We start from the raw sequence: 13,427 nt of genomic DNA on the forward strand, positions 1-13,427 counted from the left end.
GTGGTAGTAATAATAACATCTGGATCAGCTATAGTAGAAGATGTGGTAGTAATAATAATAACATCTGTATCAGCTTTAGTAGTACATGTGGTAGTAATAATAACATCTGTATCAGCTATAGTAGTACATGTGGTAGTAATAATAACATCTGGATCAGCTATAGTAGTACATGTGGTAGAAATAATAACATCTGGATCAGCTATAATACAAGATGTGGTAGTAATAATAACATCTGGATCAGCTATAGTAGTACATGTGGTAGAAATAATAATAACATCTGGATCAGCTATAGTAGTACATGTGGTAGTAATAATAACATCTGGATCAGCTATAGTAGTACATGTGGTAGAAATAATAACATCTGGATCAGCTATAATACAAGATGTGGTAGTAATAATAACATCTGGATCAGCTATAGTAGTACATGTGGTAGAAATAATAATAACATCTGGATCAGCTATAGTAGTACATGTGGTAGTAATAATAACATCTGGATCAGCTATAGTAGTACATGTGGTAGTAATAATAACATCTGGATCAGCTATAGTAGTACATGTGGTAGAAATAATAATAACATCTGGATCAGCTATAGTAGTACATGTGGTAGTAATAATAACATCTGGATCAGCTATAGTAGTACATGTGGTAGAAATAATAACATCTGGATCAGCTATAATACAAGATGTGGTAGTAATAATAACATCTGGATCAGCTATAGTAGTACATGTGGTAGAAATAATAATAACATCTGGATCAGCTATAGTAGTACATGTGGTAGTAATAATAACATCTGGATCAGCTATAGTAGTACATGTGGTAGTAATAATAACATCTGGATCAGCTATAGTAGTACATGTGGCAGACTGTTATAGCTGTACTTGTGGGGGCAGTTGTCGCAGTCTGTTTGATTTAGTTGTCAGATATAATTGCTCTTTAATCACCAAATCAGTGTACTTCAGTACACTGGATACTGCTGCACAAGTCAGAGGCCTGTGAAAGTTCATGTCTGCCATTCATTTTCAAACTTGGCTCTTTAACTTTTCCTAATTATTCCATTTCCTGAGCTCAGGGACTTTGAGGATTTTCATAATTCATCACCCTCCTTTTCCCTTTTCTTTTTTCCCCTCCCATCACAATTACTGTAGTACAAAACCATCAAAATTATTCATCTGTTCCCTTTTTTTCAATTTACCATTCTTTCTTTCAGTTCCTGTAATTCATGTGTGTTTTTCTTTCTCTTTATCAGTCCTATGGAGCTCTACACTGCTCATGTATTTATTCATGCTTTTCTGCCTCTGATGGGCGACATGGACAGAGCTGAATAGAGGCAGTGTGTGTGTGTGTGTGTGTGTGTGTGTGTGTCTGTGTGTGTGTGTGTGTGTGTGTGTGTGTGTGTGTCTGTGTGTGTGTCTGTGTCTGTGTGTGTGTGTGTGTGTGTGTGTGTCTGTGTGTGTATGCGTGTAACTCCGCTGTAGACCTCCTCCATTGTGCTGATTCTGAGAGAAGGTCTTAATCTAGCCATTGCCATTACCGCTGCTGAGACCTCCAGCCTCCACCTCCCCTCTTGCCCTGATGTTGTGCCCAGCCACGGAGGCCCTTTAGTGGGCCGACTAGCAAGCCAGATCAGGGTCTTGGGTCTCCCGCTTGGCATGGATCCCTGGTCCTCATCCTCCACTAGCGACGCCCCCTGCAACCCCACAATGAAGCCTCCGTCCTGGCCTGACTTGGCCCCCAAAGCCGCCTTGCTGGCTCTGGGCCTGGATGGATGGAGAGGGGGAAGAAAGCCTGTAGCTGGATGTGCAGTGGAGTGAGGAGAGGTGGAGAGGCTAACAATGCTATCAGAGAGCTGGCGTCCATCTCTCAAACGCACACACACAAGCACATACTGCTGTGCTTGTCTTTATTTATCACAGCTCTTCACACACAGACGACAACAAAGGAAGAAAGGGAGTGAGCAGAATAGAGAGGGTCAGAAACAGAAAGGGAAAGAGGAGAAAAGAGAGGAGAGGGGCAGAGAAAAAGAGAGGAACGGAGCTGAAGAGCTGTTTAAAACATGCAGAGGGGAAAACAAATGGTAAAGGCAAATATGCAGAAGAGAGTGAGAGGAATTTAAAGAAATATAATGAGTGATTAACAAAGAAAGAGAGTAGTAGAGATGGAGACTTTGGGAGGAGTAGAGGGACACAATGTGAATAAAAGAGGGAAAAAGGCAGCAGTGTTTTCCACCAGTCTGTTGGCCGAAGCCTCTGTGACATTGTCAGGCCTCCTGGATCCCCATGGAAACAAAAATCAACATGTTTGCTTGAAATGCTTTCATTAACACCTTGTAGCCGAGCCAAAAAAAAAAGCCCAACAAGGGACGAGGAGATGCCGAATAAAAATCCCATCACAAATAATGCAAACAAACAAAGGATAAAAAGAGCAAAAACAAACTTGGTAAAAGCGTTTTCTCTCTCTTTTTTGACATCTACTCATTGACCCGTGTCGTTTTGTACACAGTGTGATCGGCAGACTTTCAGGACGTTTTAGAGTAGCCATCACTTTGGGGATCAAGCTATGCTCAGTGTAATAATGTTGCCATATTTGCATGGGGTATTATAATGATAGCCTTTGGCACATTAGAATAAGCTTCGGACTGGGAAAGTAGATTAAACAAACATTTGTTTCATTTATGAAAAATCACAAAAGATAAAAATGAATTAACCTTATTTTTTCATCCGATAAACAACCAACTTTTAGTAATATAGTAAATAATGTAGAGTTCAAATTTTCATTTGTAACTTAATGTAATACAATTAATACAATAGAGTCTGAAAACTGCAAAAAAGCCTCTTTAAGTATTGAACCCCTCCCCGTGCTTCCCCCGACAGACTGGAAACAAGCAAAGAGAAAGTAGGACATCTCTGTGTGTGTGTGTGTGTGTGTGTGTGTGTGTGTGTGTGTGTGTGTGTGTGTGTGTGTGTCTCTCCAGTCAGCCCGACTCTCTCTCACACACACACACACACACACACACACACACACACACACACACACACACACACACACACACACACACACACAGCTCTGGCATAACGACAATCAATTAAAGCTTCCTCTTCTTCTCTCCTTTAATTGAAATTGAATTAGAGAGTTTTACCTCCCGCCCCTTTAACTGAGCACGTAAAGAAACGCCTGGGGCTGATCTAAAGCCGAGCCGTGCTCCCATTTCACCAGAGAAGGAGTTAAAGGTAGAAAACACGGCAAGTAATAAGGTTGTTAGGGTATTAAACTCAGAGACGTTCACATGAGCTAAAGTAACAGGGTAATTAAATGGTAAAGCTCAGTCTAGCTGAAGTAAACATGTCTAGAAGGAACATATTTAAGATCACGATCACATAATTACCAACAAATCACTACAGTATTTTTATATTCAATGTTTTATTCTACTGGAGAAACAATTATTTCCCTATTTAATGTGTCAGTGTAATATTTATACCTTTATTTTATTCGATTACATTCTAGATTGTTTGATACAGTTCCTCTTGTGATATTATAGCATTTTAATGCTCACAATTATGCTAATATATTAGCTACGGTGGAGCTGTGTATGTGGAGTGCAAGCTGGTTTTCTCTCACTACTTTTCTATTAACATATTTATATGATAATTATATGATTCTGATGCAAGATATTCATTGCACTTTAAAGGTGCATTGTGTAAGATCTAGCCACGGGCCACAAACTAACAGGGGGCAGCATTTCACCTCTACTAACGAGTCCATACAATCCAAACCTACAGTCATCAGTCACAGAAATAAAAAAGCCAACTACTGGCCAACAGCAGGGCAAGAATACACAACATCTAACCAAACTGCTAAAACTCTGAAACTCTGAGTTCTGGTATTAGAATCTGAATTGAGACAGACTGGTGCATCCCTGAATAACACTTAGTGTCACTTTAATTATAAGTAAATGAAACCAGGGTCAAAACGATTAACTGCTTTGATCTCACAACAGTGATGTTGGTACTGCTTTACTTTTCTTCTGCATTTGGAACTTATTTCCTGTTTTCCCATGAAGTTATTTCGATATTGCCTTAAAAGATGAGCAAAAAAACCTCACTGAAGGCTATACTTGTCTCCCGAATCGCTTCGGCAAGAGTTTGATTGACGGATGGTTCATCCAATCAACCTGCCAACTATTTTTGAAAGTGCCTGCCCTTTTCCAAACAGTTTCCAGTGACGGTTCTGTGCGTCAAACCGCCTGCTGCGCCAGGCTATGAAGTTCTACCAGTACTTTGTGTGAAGACCTGCTGATAGTTTCGTAGTGGGATTCTTAAAGTAGTCTCCACAGCAACATATTTCTCCATGCAGTGGAAAAAGTACAGTAGATATGTGTTGTACAGGTTAAAAGTTATGCAGAGATGTAAGCAAAGTTGAAATGGAGGTATAGAATCTGAAATAAACACGTTAGGAAAGGAGACAGAGTGAGCAGGAAAAAGAACTAAGGGTTGATAGAGATAGAAACTCCTGACACTGAGTGCCGGCATAAAGAGAGACAGACTCCTGTGCCAAGCTGTGATTTCCCAGTAAGATTTAGCTCTTCATCTGCAGATGAACCCAACCCGTCAGCAGAACAAAGCCACTCGTCCAGCGTCCATTTTTCATCTCTCTTCTTTTTTTCAACATGCAAGAGAGCTCCCTCTCCCTCTTTCCCTCTTTCTCTCTGACGCAGTGGGATAACCCTCACCCTCACAACCTCGCACCTCCCCTACCGCTTCACACACACACACACACACACACACACACACACACACACACACACACACACCTACACACACAGTCTTTGCCAGATACTGATGGACATGCAAGAGTGCAGCACGGACACAACAAAGGCATTTATTTAGTGACAGTTTGTTGTTGTTTCCAGTCATTGGCTCGCTTTTTCGCCATTTTCCCTCTCGTCGGAATTATTTTGAGAACAGTTTAGACTTAAGTTTGGAGAGTACCTCCCCCCCTCTCACCCCCCTCCTGCCTGGACCTTGGTCCACCCCTCTCCCCGGTGCAGGTCAAGAGGCGGTGTGCTGACTCCGCCACCTGCTGTCTGATAGCATATAAACAAACCAAACACTTATTTCCTCCTGAGCCGTACCCAGCAATCACAGCACCAGTAAAACCTCACACTCCATTTACCTTCAGCGCAGGTGACTGCCTGGGCACTGTGTGTGTGTTTGTGTGTGTGATTGTGTGTGTGTGTGTGTGTGGGGGGGGGGGGGGGGGGGGGGAGTGAGAAAGAGTTATAGTGGGGCTTAGAAGACTTTTGGATTTTGAAGGAAGTGGAAAAAATACAGCAAAAGCTAGAAAGAGAACAGGAACAAATAAGGAAATGGAGAGTGCACATTTTGAAGAATCACTTTAGAAAAGCTAAATGGAAATGTCAACATTTGATTCAAATTGAGTAAAAACATTTTTTTGTTGACAAAGAGCTGATGCACTAAATGAGATATGGAAACGCCTTTGCCAAATAAATTCTGACATTTAACTCACATGACTGGTTGGCTGTTTGTGCTGTTGTTGTCTTCTGGTATATATATATATTTAAATTGTACATGAAACATGGCCAACACTAGCTGACATAAAAGGACAATTAAAACTTCCCAAATTCAAGCAAATTCCTGACGACCTCTCTCCATTTTTCTATCGTAGATGGCGATACATGTATAAGAAGAACGAAGGCGACTTGTTCACCGCTTACTGACAGATTACAGCCATGTGCAGTTTATAGCGAGTTTATTCACTGCAAATCAGTTGATGGAAACACGGCTTTTCAAACATTCGCTTAAAAGTTGCTTGACTATTGAATAGAAACACAGCTGATGATATTTTTAAGAATAGTATTGGCAACAGAGCCCGGACCTCAACCCTATTCAACACCTTTGGGATGAGCTAGAACGCCAAATGTGAGCGAGGCCTTTTCTACGGGAGCACATCGACACACAGGTTCCAAAACATTGTGGAAAACCTGAAACCGGAAGAGTGGAGGCTGTTAAAGCAGCTGATTAACGTTTAGAATGAGATGCTCAACAATCACACGTGGGTGCAATGTCCACATACTTCTGTCCATAAAACACACAGAGAGAGAGAGAGAGAGAGAGAGAGAGAGAGAGAGAGAGAGAGAGAGAGAGAGAGAGAGAAAACCACATCCAGATATGGGAGATGGCGCTGTTTTACGGCGTCATCACAGAGATGGCTTGACCTGCCGCTCACCCCTCCATCTTGTTTGTGTACTGGTTTATTTGTTGGAAACAACAACAACAACAACCAGCCTCTGTAATTATTCCTTAGTGCTGCTTCACTCACTGTAATTATACACCCATACGGTGTGTGTGCTTTGCGCATGTACGCGTGTGAGATAGTAGACGGGAATATGAAATACGTGTTGATCTGTGTATACGGTTGTGTTTGTCCCCGTGTGTGTGTGTGTGTGTGTGTGTGTGTGTGTGTGTGTGTGTGTGTGTGTGTGTGTGTGTGTGTGTGAGAGAGAGAGACAGATGAAGAGAGAGAGAGGGGGATGAAGGGACAACAAGCTGAGGTCTTTGTTGCTAAATGGCAGTGATTCACCATCAGGCCACCCATTTAGTTTAAGTGTGCTGCTCATTTGCCTGTGTGTGTGTGTGTGTGTGTGTGTGTGTGTGTGTGTGTGTGTGTGTGTGTGTGTGTGTGTGCGTGTGTGTGTGTATGTGTGTATGTGTGTGTGTGTGTGTGTGTGGCTACGAAAAGAGGGAGCGAGTGTGTAAAATTAAGATGAGAGGCTGTAACAGACATAGAGGAAGAGAGGAAGCGAGACAATGCAATGGTAAGTGTGTGTGTGTGTGTGTGTGTGTGTGTGTGGGCACTCAATCTTTCTGCCCTCTCAGTGTCACCAACAACTGACACTACACTAAACTGTGTGTGTTAATGTGTGTGTCCCTCCCTGTAAGTGTGCATTAACATGTGTGTGCATCTGTATTTGTTGTCTCCTGTGTGTGTGTGTGTGTGTGTGTGTGTGTGTGTGTGTGTGTGTGTGTGTGTGTGCACAAGGGGCCTTTGTAAGTGATAGTTAGCTTGCGCCCTCTCCTTGTGGCTCCTCTCATGCAGAAATATTTGAATTTTTGGTTCGTCGGATTTTCAATCTGGCACATAACCACTCTCGTTGAGAATGTTTAAACTCAACCTCTGGGCTCTTTCGGGAAACGTTTTGGTGTTTTTCCGTAATTTCGCTTGAATTGAAGGTTTTCCTGGTTCTGTTTTAAGGGTTGCAGTGGAACCACGTCTCTTCTCACAGCTCATTTAAAATCAGACTCAGCGGGGGATTCACAATTATGATCATTTCAAACACCAGCAATCTTATATAGATTCACAGGTTTTGGTTACTTTTTTACCATTTAGTATCAACAACTGTTTTGTGTTTATTGCTACATATAGTTTCTAACGATACCAGATGATGACATTAACGGCTGTGTTGACTCAGAAGTTGCCCTGAATGTAATGCAATATGTTTTGAGGGAGTAGTTCCTGTCAGGGACTTCCATTTCTTCCTGTGGGGGTCAGCTGTTTACCAGGAAATAGAGGGTCATATAAAATGACAGTGATATGAAAACACCCAGGCATGACATAATAACAAAAAATATTCAACCAAAACAAACTTCCTTTCAGATTCATGTTCAAGTGTTTTTAAAGTGTTGATATCTCCGACTGTACTGACTTTGTGTATTTAACACCAAATTCTAAAGGACCATGGTGTGAGTACTTTCTTATCTTACCTCAGGTAAGTTGTGCTGAGGCGTTTCCTTGGCCCCTCCAGCTGAGTTTTATCCATTATTAATGTCTGAACATGGTCTCTAAGGATCTGCCATCCATTATTAATGCCTGACAATCTCTCTCCTTCTCTCCCAGGATCTCCTTCTGTCTCATTCCTCACCGTCCCTCCTTCGACCTATCTGTCCCAACTTCCCTCCGATCAACCGTCTGGAGAAAAGCTAATAACAGGTGTGTCTTCCTCCCTCTTCATATCATCTCCTCCTCCTCTTCCTCCTGTTGTCCCATCTTCAATCTGTCCGCGATTTCCTCTGGGTCACCAGGGGTTTTCACAAGGTGTTAAACGCGGCAAGTGTGTGTGTGTGCGCGTGAGTGTGTGTGCCACCTGGGATAAGGTGGCAACCTGCTAAACATGTGTGCGTTTGTATTAATGATGTATGAAGACTTGTCTTACTCCTTGAGACAATTAACTTATGTGTGTGTGTGTGTGTGTGTGTGTGTGTGTGTGTGTGTGTGTGTGTGTGTGTATATAAACACACACACACACAACACCAACTCACACATCATCTGTCATGTGTGGTTGTTCACACCTGCCATTGTAGTACTTTTAGGCCACATCTGTCCAAGACACAGACTTCATTTCAACACTTTATCCAGGTGTTTTGCATGTATCGTTTTGAGATCGGTGGGATGTTTCTAAAATGCAAAATACATCAATTACTTTAAAAGTGTTGTGTTAATTCTGAACATGATGTGATGTTCTGTTGAATTTGAGCCCTGGCTATTTTGAGAGTTTGGGCTATTTTGCTTCGACAGCATGTTTTTTTTCAGAATATTGGAAAGAAAATATACAAAACAAACATTCAGATCTTTTATTTCCCACTTTGTCTATTTGCATCTGTATATTTTCAAAAATGCACCAAAAATGTTGCATATTTGAACATGACATGTCTTGTCCATATATCATTCATAGCCTGGTCACTAGAACAGTTTAGACCTAAAACATGGTGAAGATAGATTTTATGATTTATGAAGTGATAATAAGAGATATCCTAAATTCCCTCTGTCAAAACATTTGACTCTTATGCATCAACAAAATGAAACTCCTCTTAAAGTATCATGAATTATGAATGAATCACCCAAACAATGTAAAAGAGACAGGCTTACGCTGCTACAAGAAAAGTACATTTGTTGAAAATAAATACAAAATCAGAGAATAGAATTAGAAGGAAAATGAAGTGCTCTGAGGAGAGACAGAGGATGTGTGTGTGTGTGAGTGAGAGTGTGTGTGAGAGTGCGTGTGGGTGTATGGCAGGAACAGACGGTGCTGTGGCCTTTTGCTGGCAAGTGAGTGTACTCAGGTGCAAGGATGTGTGTGTGTGTGTGTGTGTGGTGACAGTTATTCTTTCCTCAGGTGCATCTAGGAAGGGAGTGCTGGGTGTTGTCTTTTGGCAGGATCTGTGTGTGTGTGTGTGTGTGTGTGTGTGTGTGTGTGTGTGTGTGTGTGTGTGTGTGTGTGTGTGTGTGTGTGTGTGTGTGTGCTCTCCTGGATCATCTTCCAGCGAGACGAGAGTCTGTAATTACTGTTGTAGGAAGACTCTTGCCAGCCACAGAAGAATCAGGCATTCATCTTACTTTATAACACACACTCTCGTACACGCTCACACTCACACTCACAATGATCTACCTGTGAAGTATAAACTGCCAATTACAGACTCCCCGCTGCCTATTAAACACAATTTCTCTACACAGCATCTTAAACCTCACTGTCTTTACTTTGGCTGCTAATAGTTGTTGTCTTTAGATGCTTGCATAGTTTGTCCATAACAGTATAGCGATATTGGAAAGGTATCGCTTTTAATTAGATCTGTAGGCTGAGTTGGGATCCTGCAGCAGCAGGAGGTTTTTAGCTCTGCCGTACAGCTAGTAACTCTCCACAAAGTGACTCTTTGTGACATCTTTCTCCAGCCACCAGGAACCCTGGTGCTGGTAATCTTCCTGTGAGCCGGATGCTGGTGATACTCCTCCACCACTGAACCTCTCTCGCTTCTTCACAGATTCTTGTAATGAAACACAGTTCTTCGGTTTTAATTAGCACTCAATCTGCTTTCGTATTCCGGTGAACTTCATAAATGCCACATATTCAACAAATAACAATTAGACTTAATTAAGATGATTAAAAACTCCCATCTAATCCGTCTACTCACAGTGTTCATATTTTACACTGTACGAGTGTGTGTGTGTGTGTGTGTGTGTGTGTGTGTGTGCGCTTCTCCTCTTCACGCTTGACGAATCAAGATCACCGTATAATGACTGCATAACGAGCATGTCCTCAAGATACACAGACACGCACCCACACACACGCATTCATACTCACAAACAAACACGTCCTTAAGACAGACGAAGCTCATCAATAGCCGTTAATTAAATTCTTGTGCGTATTAATGAAAGACTTAGAGTCGCTGTTTACGGTGCTCTCTAAGTGTGCGCGTGTTCTCTGCTTGTTTGTTTGCTTTAATGAAAAGATTTCACCTTGCAACAGTATTGGTTTTGGGAAGTGCTTCTTTTTTTTTTGTGTGCAAGTGTGTGTGTAATGCGCACACCTTACGCATTACGTGTGTAATATACAGTATATATATATATATACAGCGAGAAAGTCCGCTGAGGGCAGGTTGGAGGGAGGATTGATGCGTCCAACAAACACAGGACTTTCACTCAGGAGACCGCTGTTTGTGCTTGTGTGAAACATTGACCTTTTTTTTACCGTAGTTTTGTTCGGTAAGTTATGTAGTCGTGCGTAACAAACACGGGTATTTTACCTACCAAATGTAGTTATTGCAATCCAAACCTAACCAAGTAGTTTAATTGCGTAAGTGTAAACCTAAAAACAAAGTAAGTACGTTGGAAAACCAGCGTCACAGAGCAGCTAGTGCGGCTGTTTGAGTCTGTGAGCATCAAACATGCTCATCTAGTTTTCACCATTATATTGAGACTGCAGCAATGATCCCATGAAACCCAAACTAACAGCATGACTAGATACTACTAGAGCTTAGAAATAAAGAATGTTTTTGTAATTTGGATGACCTGATATTTGAAATCAAGCATACATAAATATGGATATTACCTCTTTATATTTGTTTGAAGGCCCAGTCAATACTGAAACACCAAGGCCAAGTTAATGTGAAGTATTTGAAAAGAGCCACTGATGAAACATTCTGGTTGTGAATACGGATCACGACCCTTCGCTTCATGTTGATTCCCCATCCTTCAAAAACATCCAATCCAATCTACCGTGACTGTGGATGTATACGCCTTTCAGGCAGCAAAACGCCTGTAATAACCATATCTTTGATTGTGGAGTGAAGTACTGTCGACGCGTTCTCTTTGTAATGGAGTTTGGTGACCTGTTAATAATATTTGCAGAGTAGAAATGATGCAAAGAGGCGGTTCGGAAACGGATGTGGCAATTCTTTTTTGTAATCCCCTCATCTCTTTCTCCCTCGCCTCATCCTATCTTATCCCTCCGTATCTCTTCTTTCACCAGCCGACACCATCTGTTCCTCTTCAGCCGAGAAGGAGCTCACTTTGCTCTCTGGCTCTTTTCTCTTCTCTCTTTTAAACTCATTCTCGAACATTGGCCCCGTGCCCTTAGCTCTGAATTATTAGATAGTGAGAGCTTTTCTTTAAATCCTCATCCTCGCTGGCCTCGCAAGGGCTTTATCGTAACCTACATGACAGTCTGACAGGATAACATTTGACTCAGAATCATAGTTGCAGAGACATTTAAAAATTCATAGCATGATTTTTAACCAATCAAAATAAGCAAAAGTGCGTAAAATAACTATGATCCTTCATTTCTCTTGTCGTATCCTCATTTCCTCGGCTCTGTCTTTGCTCCTCCAGATTAACTCCCTCCTCCTCCCCCTTCTAATATTCCCTGCCTTCCCCTCCGATTCCCTTCCACCCTGCTCCATCTCGGGGGCATATGTCAAGAGGAAGCAAGCATCTGCTCCTTGAGAGGGATTTTGTGTCCGCCGCGCTGCCGTTCTGTGCCAGAAGTCCGTCAGTCGCACGGCGGCAGTATGGCCATGTACTGCCTGGCGAGGAAGTGGGACATGGACCTGGGAGGGAGGCTCTGCTTGATTTCATTTGGGTGTCTGTATCTTGGTGTGAGTTTCTCAGCAGATTTCTGAATCTATATTAGAGAACAACCGAGCTGCACCTGGTGTTGAAAGAAATCAGCATGAAGGACGGCTGAAGACAAGACACGAAAATGAAACGGGGAATAAAAGCAGGGGGAATAAAAGATGCCAGTGGAAGTGCTTGTTGGTTATAAACCAGCATATGAAGACTCTTAAGAGAAAGCCATGTGAAGCATCGTGTTGAAGAAGCAAGTGGGAGGGACTTGAGAGACTTAAGATAAGCTGATAGTTCCTTTTCCACCTCATTGCTATTGTTACTAATCCACACATCATTACCAAAATCAATATTCTGGCATGATGACCGTGACTTCACTGCATTTCTCTTGGGTTACCTCTAATCCATGCTTTATGTCGAAATGTTTCTGCACCTATTTGTCTAATTTATTATATAAAGCTCTGTTTTTCCTCGTGTGTGCCGGATCTCGTCCATTGAGGCACCGGGTTGATCTTCGAGTCATCTGAGTTTGTGTCCCTCAGATGAATGTGCACAATGCATGAGCAGAATCAATCAGAGTCAGAACTATTAGGAAGTGCAGTGCTTCATCCAGAACAGGGGCTTTTTTTTTTCGGGGACATGAACTGTCATTGTATAATTGACATTCTGCTGTGGTTCCTCTGGCCAAAGTGCATGCTCAGTTCATGAGCTCCTTCACTGTTTCTCTGCTTCTTCTCCAGTAGAAAAGCAGCCATGTGGCCGTTCCTTGATCTTACCAATTCTTCCTGTTGAGTTGCAGAAATGAGGGCGACCTGTGTTTGATCTCACATCTCCTTATGCCCCCCCCCCCCCCCCCCCCCCGCTTACAAATATGTCTCCCACCCCAGTTAAGCGAAATCCATATACACAGTCTACAAAAACAGAGTAATACAAGTGTTTGTGTACTCGCCTTGACGTGTGGTTCTGTGCATCACAATGTCAGTGTCCTCACCATAGCTAACTGTGAAAGACACACACCGGCTGTGGCCATGAGCGCCTACTGAACTGCCAATACATCGACACACACACACACACACACACACACACACACACACCAAAACCAAGAGACAGGAGCATATAGGCAGTGATACATGTATGCACATGTACACATCCTGAACCCACGTCACACACAGGGGCAAAGACAAAGGGCTTCTAGAGACCGGCTTGAAGAAGGTCACACAGCTTTCATTCCCATCACTGTCTCGATGCATCTCTCTCCTGGCTCATGTTTTTGAGTGGAAGGAAAGTCTGGCTTATTGTAATGAGATGTCAGTCAGGCCAATGCAAAGTGCGCTGAGGTTTTTGTTCCATGTTATTATTCATTTGCTTCTTTCCTGCATGTGCGTATCCCTCTTCAACATTTCGTGTGATGGAGGGCAGGGTCGTGTTTCACAAACGATCGCCCCTTGTAGGTAGATTTGTGATGGTGCTGGAGCGTGCTCATTAGTCTCAACATTTCATGTCTCAGATTACAGATT

Source organism: Cebidichthys violaceus, unplaced genomic scaffold (genome assembly GCF_023349555.1).
Source record: "Cebidichthys violaceus isolate CVI_PGR_0920_01 unplaced genomic scaffold, fCebVio1.0.p SCAF_24, whole genome shotgun sequence".
Taxonomy (NCBI): Eukaryota; Metazoa; Chordata; class Actinopteri; order Perciformes; family Stichaeidae; genus Cebidichthys; species Cebidichthys violaceus.